This window comes from Schistocerca piceifrons, chromosome X (assembly GCF_021461385.2).
Source record: "Schistocerca piceifrons isolate TAMUIC-IGC-003096 chromosome X, iqSchPice1.1, whole genome shotgun sequence".
NCBI lineage: Eukaryota > Metazoa > Arthropoda > Insecta > Orthoptera > Acrididae > Schistocerca > Schistocerca piceifrons.
The window spans coordinates 558,771,369-558,797,872 of NC_060149.1; positions in this window are offsets into that span (position 1 = coordinate 558,771,369).

Sequence of the window (26,504 nt, forward strand, 5' to 3'; positions counted from 1 at the left end):
GTTTACGGGGACTATTGCTTATAAATGTGCCAACACGACTTGAAGTATTTTCGATGTCGTCCTTTGATCTGTCTTCTCTCATGAGTGCACGCAACAAACATTACGTTTGCTATTACCCATCCATTCGAGATCAGACGAGAATGAGGGAGTGTTAAATAGGGTTTCGCCATAACTCTCACACTGTATCCACCGGGAGCGGGTGTTCGCGTATTTGCGCATCACTCGACAGTCACTTGTTTGCAGCAGAGGCATATTGTACCAGTGGAATGCGTTTGTGGGCGGGCGCAGGCGATTACTGGCAGCGGGACATCAAAGGGCAGCTGCGGCTGCGGCCGCGGCTGGGGCTGCGGCATGTTGATAGGTGCGCATCCACAAGGAGCGGAAGACGCCAGCGCTAACGGCCCGCGGCCAGCTGCGTTGCCGAAGCGTCTCGGCCCGCGCGCAGCCGCTAATTTCCATGGCTCGCGGCTGTTTGCTCTGCTCGTGGGAAGGCGGACCCTCACCTGCCCCTTCTTAAGCGCATGCAAATGCCGTCCTGCCTCCTCTTTCGAAAACCCTTACACGTACATGCGTCCGCTTTCTACTGCCAGTCCGAATCCGTAGGTAAACGGGAATTGCCTGCTGCTCATCGCGCGTAAATGGTAACTATTAAGCGCTAACAGCGTAAACGATCACATGATTTATACTGCCGGGGCCGTACTCAGCGGGATTTTTCCTCCTAGGTGCTTTGGTAAGCTCAAAATGAGACAAGGTTGCCTAGTTTCGACATCGCTTGTGGTTACCATTTTAAAAGTGTGGTACACATTTCAGTCAATGGAACTGTTAATGATCAGAGAAATATAGTATCAGTCACGCAGATCGGCAGTTTTACCTAACGATGTCGAGGTAGACTACTTTCCAACACTAGTTCTATTACCGAGTTAGGAAGGCTTAAATCAATTCAGCATACAGTTTTCACTTGTCGGATAGGTGTGGGAGGACACTGATGCCTAGACATCATGTCGCTATTATTTCTCGCAATTTTTCTTGGGCCATATAAAGAACATTTTGCTCTCCATGAAAGTTCGTGTTGTGTATCATTTAATGGAAAGGAGAGTAGAAGGTGTTGCTGCGGCCACACGCTGCACGAGCCTGAGACTGTGAACAGGAATGGCCAAAATAGTATTAGCGCGGAAAACGTCTGGAAGTATGAAACGTTTATAAGACTGACATGAAATGAGTAATCCAGGTGAAAGAAGAGTAAAGATGCTCTTTATGCAAGATGCTGGAAATGCCACCATTGAGTCAATGCAGACCTATGAGCAATTTATCAAACTGTAACGAAGACAATACCACAGGAATGGCAGCAGTATCGTCACCCATGTACTGTTACGCGTCCTCAACGCAAAGTAGGCCTATTCGTCATGAATGCTTTGTGCTCCGCAGTTTCCAGATATTTATTGAGGGATATCGTCTGTACACTATTACCCATGCTAGAAATGTTTTATGTGCTAAAACTTTTTTTTTTTTTTTGGCAACAGTGGTATCTGATACAGCTCAACAGGCAACTGCATGGAAATCGATTTTTTCAAAATCATAACTGCACATATAGTAGCAGTAATATGAATCTATTTACGTTATGCACTTCCATACCAATGATTTGCATATCAGTTATTACGTTAGGATCTGAAATCTGTTCTATAGCATACTTAATAGGCTGTTATGTATGTTACAGCTGCCAAATCTTAGGCAGTGACAATTCTGGGTGAAGTTTCAAGTTGTTTTTGTTGTTGTGGTGTTCAGTTCAGAGACTGGTTTGATGCTGCTCTCCATGCTACTCTATCCTGTGCAAGCTTCTTCATCTCCCAGTACCTACTGCAACCTACATCCTTCTTAATCTGCTTAGTGTATTCATCTCTTGGTCTCCCTCTACGATTTTTACCCTCGACACTGCCCTCGAATATTAAACCGGTGATCTCTAGATGCCTCAGAACATATCTTACCAACCGATCCCTTTTCTAGTCAAGTTGTGTCACAAATTTCTCTTCTCCCCTATTCTATTCAATACCTCCTCATAAGTTATGTGATCTACCCATCTAATCTTCAGCATTCTTCTCTAGCACCACATTTCGAAAGCTTCTATTCTCTTCTCGTCCAAACTATTTATCGTCCATGTTTCACTTCCATACATGGCTACACTCCGTACAAATACTTTCAGAAACGTCTTCCTGACACTTAATTCTATACTCGATGTTAACAAATTTCTCTTCTTCAGAAACGCTTTCCTTTCCATTGCCAGTCTACATTGTATTCCCTCTCTACTTCGACCATCATCAGTTATTTTGCTCCCTAGTCATCAAAACACATTTACTACTTTAAGTGTCTCATTTCCTGATCTAATTCCCTCAGCATCACCCGACGTAATTCGACTACATTCCATTATCCTCGTATTGAACTTGTTGATGTTCATCTTACATCCTCATTTCAAGAGAATGTCTATTCCGTTCAACTGCTCTTCCAGGTCGTTTGCTGTCTGTGACAGAATTAGAATGTCATCGGCGAACCTGAAAGTTTTTATTTCTTATTCATGGATTTTAATTCCTACTCTGAATTTTTCGTTTGTTTCCTTTACTGCTTGCTCAATATACAAATTGAATAACATCAAGGATAGGCTACAACCCTGTTTTACTCCCTTCCCAACAACTTCTTCCCTTTCATGCCCCTCGACTCTTATAACTGCCACCTGGTTTCTGTACCAATTGTAAATACCCTTTCGCTCCCTGTATTTTACCATTGCCACCTTTAGAATTAGAAAGAGAGTATTCCAGTCAAGTTTGTCAAAGGCCTTCTCTAAGTCTACAAATGCTAGAAACGTAGGTTTGCGTTTCCTTAATCTATTATCTAAGATAAGTAGTAGTTCAATACTGCTTCACGTGTTCCAGTACTTCTACGGAATCCAACCTGATCTTCCCCGAGGTCGGCTTCTACCAGTCTTTCGATTCGTCTGTAAAGAATTCCCGTTAGTATTTTGCAGCCGTGACTTTTTAAACCGATAGTTCGGTAATTTTCACATCTGTCTACACCTGCTTTCTTTGGGATTGGAATTATCATATTCTTCTTGAAGTCTGAGGGTATTTCGCCTGTCTCATACATCTTCTAACATTGTACATGGTTTCTGTTGTTCTATATCGTGTCTCCCTACCACTTTCGCGCAACGACGCTCTGAGCGTGTTTTTTAGGGAATTGACTGGTTTGAACCTGGGACCTCTTGCTGGTAAGGAGACTTCAGACCACACATGACATGTAGAATTCAGAAGAGTTCAGTGAGACTAGCGATGATATAACCAAATACTTAATAATTTCAGCGTCAGCTCCACTGCACTCCCTGTAAAAGAATCTTAATACTAACTAAATTTAGTGGAAAGGGTTCAAGGCTCTCCTATTTTTAGTTAGCTGGTAAATTAACGTCGAAAAAGCAGTTAAGTTTACCATTGGAAATTTTATTCTACTCACAAAACATTGTTTATAAATTGCACTATTGATAAAAGGAAATGTTTTAATACAGGATGGTAAAAACCAATTGCGTTCAACAAAAATGTGAACGAATATTCCCTGAATGGATTTCCAAGTTCTACAATGGATTGAAGGATGACCTATGCCACATCACATCTATAATCTAGGTTTAAACTAAGTTTCACAAAAGAGAAAACTATCAAAATGGTCTACAGTGACCCTCAATTATCTTTAATTACTTATCTAACTTGTCGTAAATTACAGTGGCTGATGTGGCTTCTCAATAACTATATAACAGAAAAATCATCGCGTTTCAGATTTTTACTTCAAGTGGCAAATGTGAACACCATGAGCTTTAATTGACGATCGACACTAGTATTACACAAAAAGGAGGTGTAACAGATGAGACTTCTGCAGTTCTGAGTAAAGCTTTATGCGCTGTTATGCGGCATCACGTGCGTTCATTACCTTGTCGGTGTTCGTCAGGGGGCGGCGGACAGCACAGCTCCGCTCACTTCGCCGTCTCGGAAGCAACTCTCTCCTATCTTCTCCTTACTACAATTTACCGAAGTTGGTTTAAAAAAATTATCTGGCTGTGTTTTCATCTGACCAATCAGGGTCTCAATGTTAACCTTAAGCTCTGCCTACAAAAATTCTGTCTATCCAATGAGAAACGTTATACTTTTCGTGGTGGGGCAATGTTTTTAACGTTTGCAAAGTAACAGAGACGCGAAAAAGCCTCACGCTAAAACTTGCGACTGGGGTGTGGCCCATTTTGTGTTATCGTAAGATCTATACTGTTCTTCTGGAGGGCTCTAGCTTTGAACATGGGCTGGGAAGGGGGGGGGGGGGGGGTGGTCCTAGCAGTTAACTGGTGACGTAGGTGTCCACCCCTTATCGTAGGGCTTTCCAGCTTAACGCAGTTCTGCTCTCGGCTTCTGTTCTCGTTTCTCCCCTCGGAACTGCGTCTGTCTCATGGTGGGAAGGTATGACATGCATTTAGGCATTCTTGTGTTAGTCTGTGGTATTCCATTTGCTCACTCGTTACTCGTATTACTTTGGTTAATTTAAGGTCACGATTTATTCGGAGCTATGTGACATTCTACTGGATTTGCTTATTATGTCAGGGTTCTCATGGAAGGTATTGGATTTACCTGACACCTTACATATCACCACCCTTCGAAATTAATTTTTGCACTGAAGTTAGGCAATGATTGAATCGTTGTCTAAGTCAGTCAAAAATTATTCTGTTATCTAAATTTTGTTGCCTACTGTTCAGCCACGTTATTCAGTTCTATGCTAGTTTGTATTACTAATTTATGTTTTTATATTCTTCCACATTATTATCAAAAATATGTTTATATTGACAAGGGAAGAATATTTTTATTCTATAATAATTATTAATTTTTAATTATTTTCTTTCTTTATTTAATTGTGAAGTTTGTTTTTTAAGAAGTTTGCTATCAAATGTGAGGAGTCTTTCACATCGATTTTCTTAGAAACATTGTTTTTACAAATGTAGTAATTAAGTAAAATCTATTCCTAACACATTTTCTAAATATCATGTACAAGTAAAATGTTTTTGTTTCTAGACACTCATTTCAACATTGTTACACTAACAAATAAGAATTATTTCGAAGAATTGCTTTGACAAAGAAATATTCATACACAAGTATTGAGATATTTTCCTAACAAATGGTACAATTGTTAAAAAAAGGGAAAACATCCTACAAGATAATTTTTTATTCTTTGTTTTTATAAGGAAAAGGAGAAAATAAGTGGCGTATAGTTTTAGTGTTTATTATGCCTTACTTTTGTTCTTTATATCCTGTCCATTTCAGAACTAATGACTTATTTTTATCGATAGTCTATTTTTTACTTAAGTCCGTAGTCAATAACTTTTATTTTGTCGTTTATTAGCTGTCTGGTGTGCTTAACTTATTTAGTTTTTCACACGTTTCTTTTGCACAATTCCTACATCACATAATTTGATTTCACACATTCACACAATCCTATGAATGTTTAAGCATGAGGTTGGCGAATGTTTTTTGCACGAAGGTTATGGACTTGAGCGAGATGGATGCAGGCAAGTATTTGATGTACAGCTTTGTTCATCGTTCCTTGTTGGCTTTGCAAGTGTGTGTTGCTGTTGTGGAGGTCCCATAATGGAATGGAGCTGTGAGTGCAGAATCTCGTGGTTTACTGGCTCTGTATGCGTGAACGTCATCGTTATGTGTCGCTGAAAGCGTTCGTTTTTCATTGTAATACTTCACAGACGACTAGTTTACAATAGGATAGGGATTTGGGAACGTATGTCGTCTATTCTTCACGCATCTTCTTTCTTGGTCTCAGTCTTGCGAATCTTCAACTTCTGTTCTTCCTGCTTTTTCTCTGCTTCTTACTTGCTTCTTGGGTCCTCTCTGGTCAGGATAGGGAAATATTTATTGATAACTAGTCGCTTTGAAGTTCTCCTCTTAGTAACAGTTTGATAAATAGTTTGGGTGTGTCATTTTTACTTTGTGGAAGTTTTCTTCGGTTTCATGCATCAGCATGCTGTTTACACATATTTTTTGCCAGTGGTGGCTTGCCCAAGTGGTCTTCTCATCAAGCCGATTTTTGCTCACTCCACTGAGTCAGGGCATTCGGAGAGCCTTCTGGCGTTCGGTGTCCTCTCATGTCTCTGCAGGGTTCCGCCACTGTGTGGTTTCCTGTTCTGTCCCAGCAGGGTTCCGCCACCCTGTGGTTCAGCTTGGCAGCAGATTTATTTACTGCCCACTTCAGCTACAAGGGCCTTCTGTTGGTCTCACTGTCCTTTCCCTTCTCTCGACACTTCTGCCTTGTAGGAATCGTGTCTTGCTAATTACGTCCTTTCCTTTCTTGATACTTCTCGCATTGCAACTTGTGGGTCGTTGCATCTCGTCCTTACTGGAATTTTTACAACGGTTCTTACAAAAATTTTTACTTATAATCATCTAACATATGCCTAGTACCTACATTGTTTTATGCCTTCTTAAAAAGCTAAATTTCGGCACCCTTTCCATGTTACAATTCTAAGATATTTTGAGTCTTAACTTCTACAAAAATCCTCAAATTCGTTTTTTTTATTTTTTGTGTAGTGTTGCGGGGTACAGCATTTTCGTATTTCATGCAGTTACACTACCAACGCTTTATCCCTTCACCTTAATCTATGGTACTATTGGTGTTATTTTTGTTTTTGTTTTTATTGAAACTACTTTCTTTTTCCCACATTCCTCCAAACTTTTTAATATGGCTCACATGGTGAAGTCCTAAAGTTTTGCCTGTTTTTGGGTTCATTAGTTCCACAGCATTATCATGAGCAATTCGGCTAATTATGACAGGTCCTTTGTATGCAGCGTAAAACTTATGTATTTTGTGTTTCTGTTTGCTGAAGAGATGGTGTGCTTTTTACAAATACTTTCTGGCCTACTGAGAATGTTCTTTTAATTGCTGTTCTATCTCTCTTTTCTTTTAATGGCTGCCTTTCTGATGTTGGAGAGTGCTGTTGCTATGACTTGTTTGTGCTGTCTACGTGGTACAAGAAGAAATCTAACATTTTCTCTGGTTATGTTTGGGGGTTCAATATTTTTAAGTACAGTAACTGAAGGTAGTAGTGTAGTGCTATGTGGCATTTCATTTATTACTTCTTGAAAATCTTTAAGGTATATATCCCAAGTGTTATGTCTTTTGTCTGCATATAATCGGCATAAAGTGCCTATGTCCTTCATAGATCGTTCTGCTGGATTTATGCTAGGTTTGTACTTAGATATGTAGATGGGTTTTATTTTGTGGTGTTTTAACGTGTTCTGCCATTGCACTGATTTGTATTGTGGGCCATTATCCGAAATTATTCGTTCCACTCGACCTACTTGTCTGAGAAAATCTTGTCTAAATGCTTTACTTATAGTAAGACTTGTTGCCCGTTTCAATGGTGTCAAGGTAACATATTTAGAAGTAAGTTCCAAAACAACAAATATGAAAAAATATCCATTTTTTGTGCGTGGGAGGGGCCCCATCAAATCTGTTGCAGCTATTTGTTTTAATCTTTTAGGGATTATTGGAAACATAGGTGGTTTGGTTTGGAAAGTGACGTGTTTAGCCCTTATACATTTTTTGCATTTGACTAATACTGTTCTAATTCGTCTTTCCATATTAGGAAAATGGCTTGATTGTTTTATTTTTAAAAAGCATTTCTTTGGTCCAAAGTGGCCATTACTTAAATGTGTATACCATATGTACTTATTAATTAGTTCATGTGGGATATAAATTAACCATTCATTCGTTGCAACATTTCGTCTAAAAAATAAAACATTGTTTTTTACGAGATAGTGCTTTCGAACGTCTGGAAAATCCTAACTTCTCCACTTGTGTTTGATTCCTAGTATTTCGGGATCCTTGTCCTGTTCTTTGCCTATGTTTTTCAATGCTGTCGTAATGTAGTTTTCGAAAGGTACTTGTTTCATATAGTACATTGTAAACTGGTCTTCTGCGGCTTCCAAACCTATGTTATTGGATGCACCCTGTGGACATGGCGATAAAGCATCAGCTAATACATTCGCTGGTCCTGGTATGTGTGTAATAGTGAAGTCAAATTCTTGTTGTATTAACATCCATCTGGCTAACCACCTATGAGTTAGTTTGGCGGATAACAGAAATTCTAATGCTTTGTGGTCGGTGTATACTTTTGTTTTTATTCCGAATAGGAAGTATCGAAAACGTTGGAAGCCCCATACAATGGCCAATGCTTCCAGCTCCGTGACTGAATAGTTTTTCTCGCTTTTTGTGAGTACCCGACTGGCAAATGCAATTGTTCTATATGATCTTAGCCCTGCCTGTTAGTATTCTTGGAATAAAACAACTCCTAAACCTGTTTTCGCGCTATCAGTGGCCATACAAAAATATTGTTTTAGATCAGGATGTGCTAAAATCGGTGCTGCTGTTAGTGCGTTTTTCACTTTTAAAAATTCTTCATCCTTTTTATCTCGCGTCATTCTTAATTGTTTGTTTATAACTGGTATTTCTTCTAACTTTAGCTTTTGCTCAAAGAGAAGTGTGACATTCCCGAATGTTACGCTACCTTTCCCCATATCTATTATCGCTCGTCTCTCATTTAAAAAATCTGCACCTATAATCAAATCTACAGTTAGTTTAGGTATAATCACGAAGTTGGCTTCGACCTTTAGACCTTGACACGAAAGAGTTAACCTTGTTTGTCTCGTAACTTCCGCAGCATTGTTTCTAATAGGACCTCTTACTTTAATCTTACGTGTATTCAGAACTGGCAATTTCTCATTGGCATTACACTGCATGAATAAATTTTCTGAGATCGCAGTCAGTTCACTTCCGCTATCAATTACAATATTGACTGGGATTTGCTTTACCATGGCCTTCACATTTGGTTGAATTTGAAAGGGTTGTTTCTGATCTTCTTCTTCTTGCATCAACGAATCCTCCACTGAATCATACATGAGTCTTTTTAGGAATTTCCCTTGTGAATTCGAACTTTCTGCAGGATAAGCTTCGACTGCTAGTTCTCTCTCCTTTATTTCCTCTTCTCTATTTCTTCCTTCATTTACGCTATCTTCAACATTCTCTACTTTTTCCTCATCCTCGTCTATCTTCTCTTTCTTCGTCGCTACTTCCACATAATCACATCTAAATGGTCTAATTATCGCTTCATAGCTTCCTTCATTATATACGTTGGGTTGTGTGCCCACTCGTAACTTATTTTCAACTTCTGTCGACTGCGCGTTATCCGCATTGAATTCGGTTTCCCTGGTTTCCATCTCAAATAGCTCTGCAATACTCATTACTTCGTCCTTTCCTCCTACATTCGTAGTGCGTGCCTCTGGTAATTTATCTTCCTCGTCAGTATTCTCCCAATTAATTTCGTCCCAACACGATATTATTATCTTCTTGTCTTCGTTTTCATCTGGTCCCTGCGGATTTGTTTCTTCCTTCTTCTCTTCTCGTGATAAGATTTTTACTTCTCTGTTCAAGGTGCTGCAATTGTCCTGGGTCGGTGCGTCATTCTCTTTGGCATGGGCGCTTAGCTGTCAGTTCGAACGTTTATCGGGGTTTAGTGGTCTTAACCTCCACCTCTTCTATCTGTATTCTCTTTTCTTGTTCAGCTTGTTGATAGTGGTTTCTTTGTTGATAATTTGTCGGTCTATTGGTTCTCCAGTATCCGTTCCGGTTGTCCTTATTCCCTCTGTAATTGTTGTTGCCGTTTCTGGGTGAATTATAGTTATTGCCATATTTTCTTCTAAATCCATAATGGGTTCTTTGTTGAAATCTATTGTCGTTTCTTGGTGCGAAGTTATCACGTGATTCGTAATTATTGTTTCTTCGTACTGTGTCTTGTGGATTCCACTGCTTTTTTGCTTTCATTTTCACGTGCGCTTCGTCTTTTTCTTGCGTCATCTTCCGAAAATATGAACTCTAGTTCCCTTAGAATACCTTTAAATGCTTCGACGTCATTGCCTCCGCGACCTACTGATGATTGCTGGTATTTCAATGGTAGCTTCATCGCGCATAATTTAATCAACTCTCCGACACTGTATGGTACGTCTAAGCATTGATTTTTATTTGCCATTAATTCGAAGAATTTGACGGGACTCTTCTCTCCAGAATTTTCAAAATATGGGTTCTGTAATAATTCGTACTTCACTCTGTTCTGTGCTCCGCTGGACCAATATCGTGAGAGAAACTTCTCTCTGAAATCTTCGTACGATCGGCATGTCGCTCCAACATTCTGCATGCTTTCTGCGACTGTTCCTGACGTGTGTGCACATGTAAAGTCTAATTTGTGTGCTAGCGTCCAGTGTTCTGGTAATCCTACTCGGAATTGATCAATAAAAGTTCGCGGAAATAATGAGTTTCCTTCTCGAAAGTGTTGTAATTTTCTGACTGTGAGGAAATGATCGTTGTCGTGCATCGTCATAGTTCCATATGAAATTCGCGATTCTCCGCCACTTTTGTTTCTGATCATTTCTCCCGTCGTTCTTTCCGGTTGTGGTAGATCCATTGGATATTGTCCACTGTCACTTTCGCCTACCCTTGCGTAGTATCGTTGGAGTGGTATGCAATAATTTTCTTCCACCGGTTGTGAACGTGTAGCTGAATGCATTGCACTGTACTCTTCGCGACCTGGCTTTCCATTGTCAGGTACTGTTTCGGTATCTTGTCTGGCTAACCTTGCTGCTTCATTGCACAATCCAAACTGCCTTGAAACATACATTTGTGGTTCCGCATGTGTTTGTGATGACGTTTGTTCATCAAGAATTTCGAAACGTGTTTGTTGCTGTGCAGGCTGTCTGATTTCACGTATGTTACTTTCCGCCTGTGATTGGAATCGCAAATGCGTAATATCTTCGTTAATTGCTTGTTTTTCCGGTGCTGTTACAGATACGGATGCGGTTGCAGACTCTGTGCTTGTTCGATCCTGTTCACTACGCTCTTCAACGATTTGCAACAACTCTGTTCGCAATTTCTGAAGTTGTCACTTGGTTTGCGCTTCTATTTTGACTATGGGGTTATCATATCCGTTCAGCGCTGCTTTTGTGATACGTTTGTGTAACACACTGTTTTCAACAACTTCACGCGCTGCACCTGCTGCTTGTCTAGTAATTTCGTTTAACTATTTCTCTAGTTTCTTGACTTCTCCCTGGGTGTTGTTACGTAATGTTTTGATCTCGTCCTGAGTGTCATTACGCAATGTTTGTACTTCCGCTTGTACCTCGTTAACGTCTGTTCTCAATTGATTGTGACGTGTTATTAAGTTTCCTATCACTTCTCGAGATTCTTTTGCCTCGTCTTCAATGTGACTTAAGTGTAACTGAATTTTTTTGTTTTGTTCTTTAATCTCACGCATTTGTCTCGTGGTTTCTGCATTCAGAATTTGAATTTGGTTCGCTATGTCTTTATTTTGCCTTGTCATGGTTTCCGTAATTTGTTGTAATAATTCTGCCAGATTGGTGGGTCCTATTGCGTTTTCTTCCGACGTCCTACGCTCTGTGTTTTCGCCCAAGAGTTGGTTCGCAACCGATTGCATTGAACTGTGCTGTGACACGTTTCTGCTCGCATTCCTTGTACTCTTTGGTGAGGGAGCTCTGATTACTTGTACTATGGGTTCTACGTATTCAAGACGCAAGTTAGAATCTTCATTGGCTGTCTCTCTACTTTCCTGCTCCTCTGTCGTATGCTGACTTATGTTTTCTATGACTTGACGTACATTATCCTCGTTATGGTGCGTTATATGTCCTATTTCTCGCGATACTGCATCGTCTGTTGTACTGTTCTCTATTCTCTGTCGACTTTCATGCTGGGTCTCTACCTCAATTTGGTCAAGGTCTCGATTTGGCATTGCTAATCTTTGCGAATCCCTTATTTTCTGTTTTAAAAGCAATTCACGCGCCCTTCTTCGAGTCAACATGCGCTCATACGACCTCACGCGTTTCATAAACTTTTTGTTCACGCGACTTGACACTTATTATACCCAAGACTGACAATCCATTCACTTACTTGTTGGATAAGAACCAACTTCTCAACGATGTATCCGCCACCTGTGCGCTTGCATTGAGGAGAAAACTTAATTCTAACATTTTTTTAAAAATTCTTAACTTAATTATGCTATTGTCTCTGCTAGAATGTCTCACTATCTATCGCTGCAGCTACTGTTTTCAACTATTTATGCCTTTAAAAAAAATTTATTTATTACGAAAATTTTTTTAACAGGATATTTTTCTGAGCTACTTAGGCATGTGGTCGACCTTCAGTCATGGAACTTTACCATCCTCGCAGGGTCGCCATTCTCTAACATTCTGCGTGATGTCCGTTTGTTCTATATCGTGTCTCCCTTCCACTTTCGCGCAACGACGCTCTGAGCGTGTTTTTTAGGGAATTGACTAGTTTGAACCTGGGACCCGTTGCTGGTAAGGAGACGCCAGACCACACATGACATGTAGAGTTCAGAAGAGTTCAGTGAGACTAGCGATGATATAACCAAATACTTAATGATTTCAGCGTCAGCTCCACTGCACTCCCTGTAAAAGAATCATAATACTAACTAAATTTAGTGGAAGGGGTTCAAGGCTCTCCTATTTTTATTTAGCTGGTAAATTAACGTCGAAAGAGCAATTAAGTTTACCAATGGAAATTTTATTCTACTCACAAAACATTGTTTATAAATTGCACTATTGATAAAAGGAAATGTTTTATTACAGGATGGTAAAAACCAATGCGTTCAACAAAAATGTGAACGAATATTCCCTGAATGGGTTTCCAAGTTCTACAATGGATCTAAGCATGACCTAAGCCATATCACATCTATAATCTAGGTTCAAATTAAGTTTCACAAAAGAGAAAACTATCAAAATGGTCTACAGTGACCCTCAATTATCTTTAATTACTTATCTAACTTGTCGTAAATTACAGTGGCTGATGTGGCTTCTCAATAACTTCAAAGCCCTTACTGTTACACAACATTGGATTCGTCTAGATAGCCGCTGTCAGAAAATAAGTACCAAACTATAGCTTCCCATTTAAAAAATGCTACTTTTGTCCCACAACATTTTCAGCTCCTATTATACTTTCGGAGCTATTCTTGGTGGCAATAGTTAGTGACTGAGCCTGTATGTGTATGTTTACCTGTTTCTAACAGAAAAGCTCAACACGATACATTCCATTATTCGTTCAAAAACCTTTGGTTTTCATAGAAAACACTCGAGAGAAGAACGTTTCTGGTAACTAAGAGACACAGAAAAATAAATAAGCCTTTTAAATAAGTTTTCAACTATATTAGCGTAATTTATGAAAGAAGAGTAAGATTTACCCGTTGCACTTAGCTCACTAGCGAGTGAGAACTGAAGCATATAGGCCGAGGTGGTAAATTTTTTAGAATATTATTTCCGTTACATATCTACCAGCCTTATTTTTAACTGAATGCTGTAGCTTTATCGTAGATTTCTGTCTGTTTATAGTGTTTACTTAGGTGACATCACAACGATTTTGTTGATAGTCGCCAGAAAAGAGCGGAAGTAGCTGATGGAGTACTTGTATAGTTCAGTATTGTGCGGGTAATAATCTTTGTTGCCCCATTCATTTCTTATTCCAGTCAATTAAGGAAAATTTTTGTACGTTGGTAGGAGGGAGTGTCATGAACAACATACTAAAAATCAGTAATTGGGGGAGGGGAGGGGGGGAAGTTCACTCCATGGAATGCAGATATGTGTTACTAAAACACTAACGCAAGAAATGCATATGAACAGAATGTACGTAATCTTCTCTTGGACTGATTTTGTGCTAGAAGCCGCGGTTTTCGAATTATTCAAGGGAAACATAAAAAAAAATTGGCCTTTAAACGCTCCCTATCTCAGAGGAGGGGATGTTAAGTATGTTGCTGAAGACACTCCACCTTAGCACTGCACAAAAATTTGCAACCAACAAATGTTTCCCCCTATTCGACCTTTTTTTATCTTCGTTGACTGGGCTGTCTCTGATGTTCAAGAGGAACAGCTACTAGCAGCAGTATATGATGGTACACACTTGCTTAAGATTTTGATTTAAATGATTCATTAAAGGAGTATGTTAACAAAAATCTGCACACAAGCGGTAAACTTCTTTATCGTTCTTTTTGTTTATAACTGATTAATTGCACCGAATTGGATCTCCGCAGCAATAAGCTATTACTGAACGTAAGGAGAGTTTATACAGTATATGGCAAACATGAGCAAAAACCATCAGAGTCAGTCGAACTGTAAAGTGCCTCACATGGTAGCTCAATAATGACACGCGCTAGGGATTATCAATTTTACAACTGTAAAATGGCTTTTATAAACAACTTTTGCTTCCTATAAAAGAACTAAATTCCAGAGGAGAGTGTGATCACACTCTCATTAGCTTAATTAGTCATCTTATAAAATATTTCTCAGAATTAATCACAATGGACTGAACAATAACGGTGAAAGAGTTCGTAATTGTGGAAGATTTGTCTTTAGGTAAGGTGGCACACAGAAAATGTTTTCCATGAGGAAAGAGCTCAGATAAATTAACTGTTGACTGAGTAGTTGGACAAGGCTACAGTCTGTCATCCCTGTTGTTGTTCAATATTTAGTTCAGGACAGACATTGACTCTGGAGTCTGGATATATAACATCAGGTGTGTTGATGATGCTGTACCATAGTGTCTTCTAAGCGCTATGGTTGTACTAATAGCGAACAATTCATAATAATTTTAAAAACTTCTGAGTATTGAGGGTATTTGCGAGAATAAATATGCTCGCTATATTAAGTAAAAAAAAACAGAGTTTCCAAGTGTCATCGAAAGCTTTTTACACTTAATGATTTCAATACATTTCAAGTTTAACTGCAGATGTACGAGCTTACGTGTGGAACTTACGCTAAGATATATCTTGGTTCAAATGGCTCTGAGCACTATGGGACTTAACATCTATGATCATCAGTCCCCTAGAACTTAGAACTACTTAAACCTAACTAACCTAAGGTCAGCACACAACACCCAGTCATCACGAGGCAGAGAAAATCCCTGACCCCGCCGGGAATCGAACCCGGGAACCTGGGCGCGGGAAGCAAGAATAAGAAATATCTTGGGCAAAGGTAGTTTGAGAAGAACTTAATAAATCGATTGTCCTTTCGCTGCCATTAATTTTACTTACAGGGTCTCTTTAGCAGATTGTTTCTCAGTTTTGTTCCAGAAACAGCTCCAACATGTACTCAAAATGTTTGGAGAGGCTGTAAGGAGTCTTTCACTGCAGATAAATCTACGAACGACTTCTTTCGGTGGCCACTTACATCCATTAACTTTTACTATTTTATGTTTTACGTTCTGCTACCAAGATATTTTGAACCTGTGTACACAGCTAATCTATGTTCGTTTTCTGTCAATTGACGAATAAAATTACGTGAATTCTGCTATTCAATCATACAAGTTTCGCAAGAAGATTAATCGCCTTGTAGGAAACAGACTGTAGAATTTACAGACTCCTCTGTTTACAATGGCAGACAAAGGAAATGTTGATAGCATACAAGGACACGGAAGCTCCCCTGTCATAGTGTGGTTTAGCATCACTATGAAAGGCTGTGTGTCCTGTCACCAGTACTCAAAGTTCGCAACGAGGCTTGAGTGATAACGCATATATATGATCTTCTTTCTGTAAGAAATTACTGTAAGATTCCGCCAAGATCATTGGTAAGAGAGAATAAGTGGTCAATTTTCTGAGAGACATATTCCAAGATTAGCGAGTTAAGGAACGACTGAAAACCGAAAATAGTTTTGTGAGGCCGGATCTGACAGTAGTGTCTTCCCAGTACAGCTTCAGATTAATTATAATGCCAACTGTCTAATTTTTCGGAACTGCGTAGTTCAGATGCGTTTCTTTTCACGCGGTTTAGAATTTGCCCGGCCATGATAATTGTCTGAAAGACACGACAGATGACAACACACTGAAAACGTGTCAGTCGTTGAGACGTGAGAACACCAGCACTTCTCACAACGGATTTCCGCGCTGTCGCGGGCAGATGACATTCAACAGACTTCTGCTACTGCGAGCAATTTCCTCTTCAATTAGCGTGCCTGCAATCCGACAAAGCTTTGATCCCGAATCTACGCAGAAGGGAACGCGAAACCTAGCTTTCTCCTTTGCTCTCATGCGTCGAACGTTGATAGAGAAAGGCAGAAGTGTGTTCGACATTCGTGTCCTGTTCTAGCTTTGCGAATTGGACACGAAAGCTTGCTCGAAACTTGTCAAGATTAAAGTGTCTGTAAGAGCCACAAAAGTTACCAGAAAGACGTAAATAAATAAGAAAGAGAGAAGAGATGGATGAGATGACAGGTATCACTTCAAAGAGCGTTTACTACAGCTACCTCATCTTTGCTGCGGTGAGTAGAAGAGTGCACTTTTGAAAATAGTTAATATTCCTAACTTTACGGTGAGCAGCAATATGCAAAAAAATATGGTTTCATGGTATCTCTTCTTTATACTGCTCGAGTCAACGATGAGCCGCAAAATGATAGTTGCAGGATGTCACTCGGAAGTAACGAGAAATATAAATCAATAGGCAGTGTATCCCATAGAGGTGACCTGACTGTCTAGAAATTACAAGTATGGCTGCAGAAAATTTAAAACCGCATCTTTAAACAGGGGCTAGTTACAAAAGGATGAAGTAAAGTAGACTGGAGTTCAGTGTCCAGTCGATGACGAATCTGAGTGAACGATCAGAATGGATATCGAGTGGGGTGAATCCTTTCTCTATCGGCAGTTTTATGCAGTTGCTATTCAGTTGTTTCAAACAGTCATCTATACCTGACACTTGCTGTAGAGAAAGTGTACTGTTAAGCAGTGATGCTTAGCTGTGTGTGGTGGAGATAACAGTCTTGATATTTGTTATTGTAAATTTCTATGAAATACAAAATGCACGTATCAAGTAACGCGCGATCGAAAATTATAGGGGGACTAGTAGGGATGAATGGGTTAATTTCAGGTTACATCCCTCCTTTACATATGTAGGCAGCAACTGTCTGCTTCCGTGCTATTTCTAGAGGTGGCTACGACTGCTTGCAGAACCTGTAATTATTCAGTTGATTTCAGCAAAACTTCCAAATCATTCAGCAAGTTTTCACTTTTTCTGCTTTGCTCACTTGGTATTCAAGGAAGTATTTTTATGAAATAAACTAAATTGTGTTTGAAAATACCTCTGCATTCCACGGCAACGATTCCAAATCTTACTCGTAAATTTGTCTTAAACTCATTTCATGTCTCGAAGGTATTCACGACAGACAGTAGCCTTTCTTACGTAACGAAAAAGTAATAAATACGCCACTGCTCCAGAGAAACAATATTATCTTACAGTTATTAGTTAGTTTGTCATATTACGTATAACATAATTGCCAGTAAAATATTGTTTTCAGAAAGTGCGCAGAAATCCTTAATATATGAATTGTAGATATGGCTCATCGAAGCTTCTAGCACACAAAAAAATAATTAATTAAGTAAAATCTCCTAGATTCTCATCGAAGAAATCATTAATTAAATAAAATCTCCTACGATCTCATCGAAGCTTCTAACACACAAGAAAATCATTAGTTAAATACAATCTCCTCCTAAAAATAGCTTGGTCTCTTGCAAACTTGAGGATAGTTAAAACACGTAGGGAAAAGCAAGTTACACATGCCATCTCATGCTAAAACTCCTTTCACAATAAGAGTGGCACATTGTCAGAAGAATATACATGTATCCAGTTTGCTGGAAAAACATTTCTGCTTCGGTATAGATAACAAATGTATCACAGTATGCGACTGATATGGCACGGCAATTAGAAACATTTAGGTACATAGGTGAGCACGAATCTTCTGGATAAAAGTCTAAATTTCACACAGATTAACCGTAAAATTCTGGCTGTATATGAACCAGATACAATATCGTGTCGAGTCGTAGTAAAATCATGCCAACACTTTGACCGAGACTGCACAAACGCGAGTGGTGCTGACTGGAATGTCCAGATTTTCCACACTGATATTTCCATCTTTTCGCAAGCTGAATGCACATGCTGATGCAAAGAGATTTTATAACTACGTGAGTACTGGCATAGCAATAAAGAGATAAGTTTTTGAAACAACAGAACAAATTAATACAATGAAAGACAACAAAACCATCTGCAGAAAATCAAGAACAATGAAACCTAGTTAAACACCATTTAATGGAAAATAAAATGGGCGAATAGCTTTAAATACCATGGCAAATCGACTAGACAAATAGGCGCTGAAAGCACGAGCGAAACAAATGGAAATTTTAACATCTTTAATAATTCTTGCTATTCTGCCGTCCTCATTTGCGTATAATATTATGTTGACAAAGCTCGCGTCAGATCAGTCTATATACAACTGAATAAAACTTATTTTATCATGCCATACGCGCTTAGGCTTTATTCCTAGGATGACGTCGGCAGTGGAAAAGGTATAGTTGCTGCTGTACACGTGTTCTCGTTCTTCTTCTGGTTTTAGAGTTATTGTTCTGTTTCCTGTCATTCGAATTTGCATTAGCCCATCACTATGAATATGAACACTCATGTGATTCATGTTATGTTTTTAAATGAAAACGTTTTCATTAGCACAGCACTAAGAACATGAACGCTCGTTAGCTTCATGTTATGTTTTAAATTCATTTGTATGGCATGACAAAGTTTGTTTCTTTCAGTTGTAGAGACGGGTCTGACGTGAAAAGTACCAACATAAATGGAAAAGCACACGGAACACGTGTAACAAAAGGAGCCTTTCCATAAATCCTAAAATTCCTCGTTACAACTCTGTCATAGAGGACATGCAGAGTGAAGTGACTACACAATATTTTGAATAGGGACTCATATCCGGAGACATAACGAGTCCGACTTGCGGTGGTTCCAATTCAGATGTGTAACGCGTCCGCTGAGGCGAAGAGAAATGTTTCAGAGTTGCTTGTCCTGTATGCAATAAGGCAGTGAGTATTTAACTCCTGTGGACTACTTTCTGTGGGGTCTTATGGAAAGTGTAATTTACGAGAGTCCTATAGAGAGAGGAAGATCTGCTAGCATGAGTTTCGGCTGCTGTACTACAAATTAAAGGGACAATACGTGGTCGACAAATGGAGCCGCTGCCGTGACATATAGTAAGATATGCTGGGTTCTTTTTTTTTTTTGTAATTGTGTTAACACTTAGTGTTGAAGTGCTAATACAAACAAATGCGCTTAGTTGATAAATGAATGTCGCGTTCTGTTTTCTTTCCTATTGTTATCTAATAATTGTACAGCGTCATACCTAACTCAGTTCCTGAAGCAGAAGTGGATAGGTTAAACATCTGAACTGAAACCGACGTAGAACGGAAACGGTATGTTTTCGGACAAGGGTTCCTGTTAAAAATATTATGTTATCACTCCCCTCTTCAAGTCCTAGAAGTTTGTAACGGGAATTTCGGAACACCCTGTGTGGCAAATATATCTACAAGGTGATGTCGAACTCCACTGACCACAGGTCGGAGACTGTGCAGGGATATCTTCTGAGTGTTGTGTTTTAAGAGAACCGTGATTTCCGGTAGCTCGTTATGGAGCAATAATGTAATTATAATTTATTCGGTTTGTTGCTCTGTACTACATTTGTTTCTTAAGAAAAATCCTTACAAAATATGAGGATATGCAAAATTGCCTACCTATACCCCTTAACACTGGTTTGCTGCGGAATTCTTGAACATACCGTGCCGTTTGTTGGGCCGATAAGCGGCGGCCGCTGCCGGGCTAGTGTCGGCGGCTGCTGCGCTGCTAGCATATTGAGCTGCGCGCGCCGCTAGCAGTTGTCGAGTTGGTGATTATTTCCACGCTTCGCGCCGATTGTTTGCCGTGCCGCCCGTTCTTGCTGCTTTGTTGCGAGTTTTTCAAGGCAAGTGACTGTCGTGATTGTAATTTGATATCAATTCGAAGCTTTTTCCAATGACAACGGTTTCCATGAAAATAATATTATTCTGTATTTGTTCTGATATTCTGAGAGGATTTTATTGATGGTGCCATTGCGTAAACGTTTTCTCGAAAATATTTATTAGAAACTAGGTTTTGTATGATGTAACTCCATGTATGGTACTGCGCTAAGTGCAACATCGCACTCTTTACTGTACACTCATCTTTCTCTTCTAACATTTTTGCCGTTGGCATCCCTTTCGTTGTAACACACTCGGAATTTTCGCGTTGGCTCCTGCTTGTTCGCAGAAGGTGGAATGTGTATCGGAAAATGTCGCAACAAACGTGTTGGGGCTGATATCTGGCAGTCGTCTGGCTCTTGTATGCTGAGAGGATGAATTGATAATTGCACTATATTTTTCTAGCAGACTTATCAGTCAGATTAATTTGGAAGTCAAGTCTCACGAATTTTTCACCAAGTTTATTGTACAGCAGGTACAAATTCAGGGCTCCTACATCCAGGAAATGTTGAAACGGTTTCGTATAATATTGTCCAAGAAGCTCTCTTGTGCTGGAATAACTGCTTAGCTATTAGTCAGCTAAATCAACGCCACTCATTTTGTTACTATTTCAGTATCACTTAAGGTTTCATTTCGAATGTTTCTTTTCTTCGCCTCTGTTTCTACAGCTCGTTACTGTAAACATGGGAAAGAGTCTACAAGTCTTTTTTCATCTCGCCGCATTTCCTCAATTCCCACAATAAAAGGTCTTAACATTATCTTTCTTGAGTTTTGCCTCCTTCAAAGCTGTTGCCATTTCATTTCTGTTACTCATAACAGTTCAAGTGCAGTCAGTGATTTTAGAAACAAGGAACTCGAACAGCTGAGAAGTATAAAGCCTGCCGATAACCATGGTATATCACTTGTTAAAATATCTCAGAAGCAAAGACAAAACCACTTTAGACGTTAGAGGATATTCACTTATCGTGACTCAAATACAGCGTCTTTCCCAGTGTAAATTATAAAGCGTCATAAATACTCGCCACTGCTTGAAAGAGAGCCGCCCTTTCCCCAGTAACTCAGTAACTGCCATTCATCAACAGATAATTCATGTTATGATGTATAAAACTTTTTCATGTATAAATTTTTTACTGTAGATGATCACTGACAGGTCTTAATTTATACAATTTAGTGGGAGTACTACACTCTTTTGAATAAGCACATTAGTTACAAAAATGAAGGGCTTATTACTTCTAATAACACATTTAAAAACCCAGTCTTTATATAATCCCTTGGAGGAGTAACACTGGGAATAAGGAATACAGTTCTCCATTCTTTGTTTATATAATCCCTTGGAGGAGTAACACTGGGAAAAAGGAATACAGTTCTCCAGTCTTTGTTAGTCTCGCTCGTCCTCTCTGTTAGCAAAATGTCCCAAAAAAGTGAAAATACTGAGTAGATTTGGAGAATTTCGAAAAGAAATTTTTACACCTGAAGTTCCTGCGTAAAGAAATTTACTTCTAACTGTACTACAGTTCCCAGACCACAATCTTGTAGAGCCAGGATTATTATCAGCAGTTAGCAGTTCTTCTTCGACGTCACCTTCACCACTTGATGTTTCTGAGTCACTGTCATTATTGTTATGACTTTCGTTATCTTCACCATCATTCGAAACACTTACGCTGACCACTCATTATAACTTTCGTTTAACAGTCTCTCAGTGTCGTCATCACACAAAGACCAAGAAGATGCACACTTAGACATGTTCACACATGTGCATCTGCTGCCTAACGAAATAATTATTTCGCACAACAGAACACCAGTAACATCAGCTTGAGGAACTTTAACTCTTAAAAGACATCCTCTATACACCATGAGCTGCACTAGAAATGTTTTATTTGCCAACACCGGTTTTCGGATTTATACCCCATCATCAGTGGCATCTGATACAGAGAATGAAACAACTGTATGTGTATCGATTCCTAGCAAATACCTTTACATATATAATCGTCCATAATGTAAGTAGACTTATGTTACTGTTGTTGTTGTTGTTGTGGTCTTCAGTTCTGAGACTGGTTTGATGCAGCTCTACATGCTACTCTATCCTGTGCAAGCTTCTTCATCTCCCAGTACCTACTGCAACCTACATCCTTCTGAATCTCCTTAGTGTATTCATCTCTTGGTCTCCCTCTACCATTTTTACCCTCCACGCTGCCCTCCAATACTAAATTGGTGATCCCTTGATGCCTCAGAACATGTCCTACCAACCGATCCCTTCTTCTCGTCAAGTTGTGCCACAAACTTCTCTTCTCCCCAATCCTATTCAACACCTCATTAGTTATGTGATCTACCTATCTAATCTTCAGCATTCTTCTGTAGCACCACATTTCGAAAGCTTCTATTCTCTTCTTGTCTAAACTATTTATCGTCCACGTTTCACTTCCATACATGGCTACTCTCCATACAAATACTTTCAGAAACGACTTCCTGACACTTAAATCTATACTCGATGTTAACAATTTCACTTCTTCAGAAACGTTATCATTCCCATTGCCAGTCTATATTTTATATCCTCTCTACTTCGACCATCTTATTTTGCTCCCCAAATAGCAAAACTCCTATACTACTTTAAGTGTCTCATTTCCTAATCTAATACCCTCAGCATCACCCGAGTTAATTCAACTACATTCCATTATCCTCGTTTTGCTTTTGTTGATGTTCATCTTATATCCTCCTTTCAAAACACTATTCATTCCGTTCAACTGCTCTTCCAAGTCCTTTGCTGTCTCTGACAGAAATACAATGTCATCGGCGAACCTGAAATTTTTATTACTTCTCCATGGATTTCAATACCTACTCCGAATTTTTCTTTTGTTTCCTTCACTGCTTGCCCAATCTACAGATTGAATAACATCGGGGAGAGGCTACAACCCTGTCTCACTCCCTTCCCAACCACTGCTTCCCTTTCATGCTCCGCAACTCTTATAACTGCCATTTGGTTTCTATACAAATTGTAAATAGCATTTCGCTCCCTATATTTTACCCCTGCCACCTTCAGAATTTAAAAGAGAGTATTCCAGTCAACATTGTCAAAAGCTTTCTCTATGTCTACGAATGCTAGAAACGTAGGTTTGCCTTTCCTTAATCTAGCTTCTAAGATACGTCGTAGGGTCAGTATTGCCTCACGTGTTCCAATATTTCTACGGAATCCAAACTGATCTTCCCCTAGGTCGGCTTCTACTAGATTTTACATTCGTCTGTAAAGAATTCGTGTTAGTATTTTGCAGCCGTGTCTTATTAAACCGATAGTTCGGTAATTTTCACATCTGTCAACACCTGCTTTCTTTGGGATTGGAATTATTATATTCTTCTTGAAGCCTGAGGGTATTTCGCCTGTCTCATACATCTTGCTCACCAGGTGGTAGAGTTTTGTCAGGACTGGCTCTCCCAAGGCTGTCAGTAGTTCTAATGGTATGTTGTCTACCCCCAGGGCCTTGTTTCGACTCAGGTCTTTCAGTGCTCTGTCAAACTCTTCACGCAGTATCATATATCCCATTTCATCTTCATCTACACCCTCTTCCATTTCCATAATATTGTCCTCAAGTACATCGCCCTTGTATAGACCTCTATTTACTCCTTCCACCTTCCTGCTTTCCCTTCTTTGGTTAGAACTGGGTTTCCATCTGAGCTCTAAATATTCATACAAGTGGTTCCCTTTTCTCCAAAGGACTCTTTAATATTCCTGTAGGCAGTATCTTACCCTTAGTGCGGTAAGCCTCTACATCCTTACATTTATCCTCTAGCCATCCCTACTTAGCCATTTTGCACTTCCTGTCGATCACATTTTTGAGACGTTTGTATTCCTTTTTGCCTGCTTCATTTACTCCATTTTTATATTTTCTCCTACTTGATCCTCTGCTGCCTTCACTACTTCATCCCTCAAAGCTACCCATTCTTCTTCTACTATATTTCTTTCCCCCATTCCTGACATTTGTTCCCTTACGCTCTCCCTGAAACTCTGTACAAACTCTGCTTTAGTCAGTTTATCCAGGTCCCATCTCCTTAAATTCTCACCTTTTTGCAGTTCCTTCAGTTTTAATCTACAGTTCATAAGCAATATATTGTGATCAGAGTCCACATCTGCCCCTGGAAATGTCTTACAATTTAAAATCTAGTTCCTAAATCTCTGTCTTACCATTATATAATCTACCTGAAATCTGTCGGTATCTCCAGGCTTCTTCCATGTATAAAACCTTCTTTTACGATTCTTGAACCAAGTGTTAGCTATTATATGATTAAGTTGTGCTCTGTGCAAAATTCTACCACGCGGCTTCCTCTATCATTTCTTAGCCCCAATCCATATTCACCTACTACGTTTCCTTCTCTCCCTTTTCCTACTACCGAATTCCAGTCACCCATGACTATTAAATTTTCGTCTCCCTTCACTATCTGAATAATTTCTTTTATTTCGTCATACATTTCTTCAATTTCTTCGTCATCTGCAGAGCTAGTTAGCATATAAATTTGTACTACTGTAGTAGGCGTGGGCTTTGTGTCCATCTTGGCCACAATAATGCGTTCACTATGCTGTTTGTAGTAGCTTACCCGCATTCCTCTTTTTTTATTCATTATTAAACCTACTCCTGCATTACCCCTATCTGACTCTGTATTTATAACCCTGTATTCGCCTGACCAAAAGTCTTGTTCCTCCTGCCACCGAACTTCACAAATTCCTACTATAAGTAACATTAACCTATCTATTTCCGTTTTTAAATTTTCTAGCCTACCTGCCCGATTAAGGGATCTGACATTCCACGCTCCGATCCGTAGAACGTCAGTTTTATCACGTACACATAAAGCTGTTTGTTCCCCTGAACCAGATGCCACTGATGATGGGTTACAAACCCGAAAATCGGTTTTCGCAAACAAAACATTTATAGTGAAGCTCTTGGTGTAATAGAATACGTCTTTTAATAAATATCTGAAAGCTGTCGAGCACCAAGCATTCAAGAATTTTACCTTTAAAATAGGTACGGTGACCCTTTCTGCTGATACAGACACTGAAATAGTCCGCAGCTCGTGGTCGTGCGGTAGCGTTCTCGCTTCCCACGCCCGGGTTCCCGGGTTCGATTCCCGGCGGGGTCAGGGATTTTCTCTGCCTCGTGATGACTGGGTGTTGTGTGATGTCCTTAGGTTAGTTAGGTTTAAGTAGTTCTAAGTTCTAGGGTCTGATGACCATAGACGTTAAGTCCCATAGTGCTCAGAGCCATTTGAACCAACCAGACATTGAAATACACTCCTGGAAATGGAAAAAAGAACACATTGACACCGGTGTGTCAGACCCACCATACTTGCTCCAGACACTGCGAGAGGGCTGTACAAGCAATGATCACACGCACGGCACAGCGGACACACCAGGAACCGCGGTGTTGGCCGTCGAATGGCGCTAGCTGCGCAGCATTTGTGCACCGCCGCCGTCAGCGTCAGCCAGTTTGCCGTGGCATAGGGAGCTCCATCGCAGTCTTTAACACTGGTAGCATGCCGCGACAGAGTGGACGTGAACCGTACGTGCAGTTGACGGACTTTGTGCGAGGGCGTATAGTGGGCATGCGGGAGGCCGGGTGGACGTACCGCCGAATTGCTCAACACGTGGGGCGTGAGGTCTCCACAGTACATCGATGTTGTCGCCAGTGGTCGGCGGAAGGTGCACGTGCCCGTCGACCTGGGACCGGACCGCAGCGACGCACGGATGCACGCCAAGACCGTAGGATCCTACGCAGTGCCGTAGGGGACCGCACCGCCACTTCCCAGCAAATTAGGGACACTGTTGCTCCTGGGGTATCGGCGAGGACCATTCGCAACCGTCTCCATGAAGCTGGGCTACGGTCCCGCACACCGTTAGGCCGTCTTCCGCTCACGCCCCAACATCGTGCAGCCCGCCTCCAGTGGTGTCGCGACAGGCGTGAATGGAGGGACGAATGGAGACGTGTCGTCGTCAGCGATGAGAGTCGCTTCTGCCTTGGTGCCAATGATGGTCGTATGCGTGTTTGGCGCCGTGCAGGTGAGCGCCACAATCAGGACTGCATACGACCGAGGCACACAGGGCCAACACCCGGCATCATGGTGTGGGGAGCGATCTCCTACACTGGCCGTACACCACTGGTGATCGTCGAGGGGACACTGAATAGTGCACGGTACATCCAAACCGTCATCGAACCCATCGTTCTACCATTCCTAGACCGGCAAGGGAACTTGCTGTTCCAACAGGACAATGCACGTCCGCATGTATCCCGTGCCACCCAACGTGCTCTAGAAGGTGTAAGTCAACTACCCTGGCCAGCAAGATCTCCGGATCTGTCCCCCATTGAACATGTTTGGGACTGGATGAAGCGTCGTCTCACGCGGTCTGCACGTCCAGCACGAACGCTGGTCCAACTGAGGCGCCAGGTGGAAATGGCATGGCAAGCCGTTCCACAGGACTACATCCAGCATCTCTACGATCGTCTCCATGGGAGAATAGCAGCCTGCATTGCTGCGAAAGGTGGATATACACTGTACT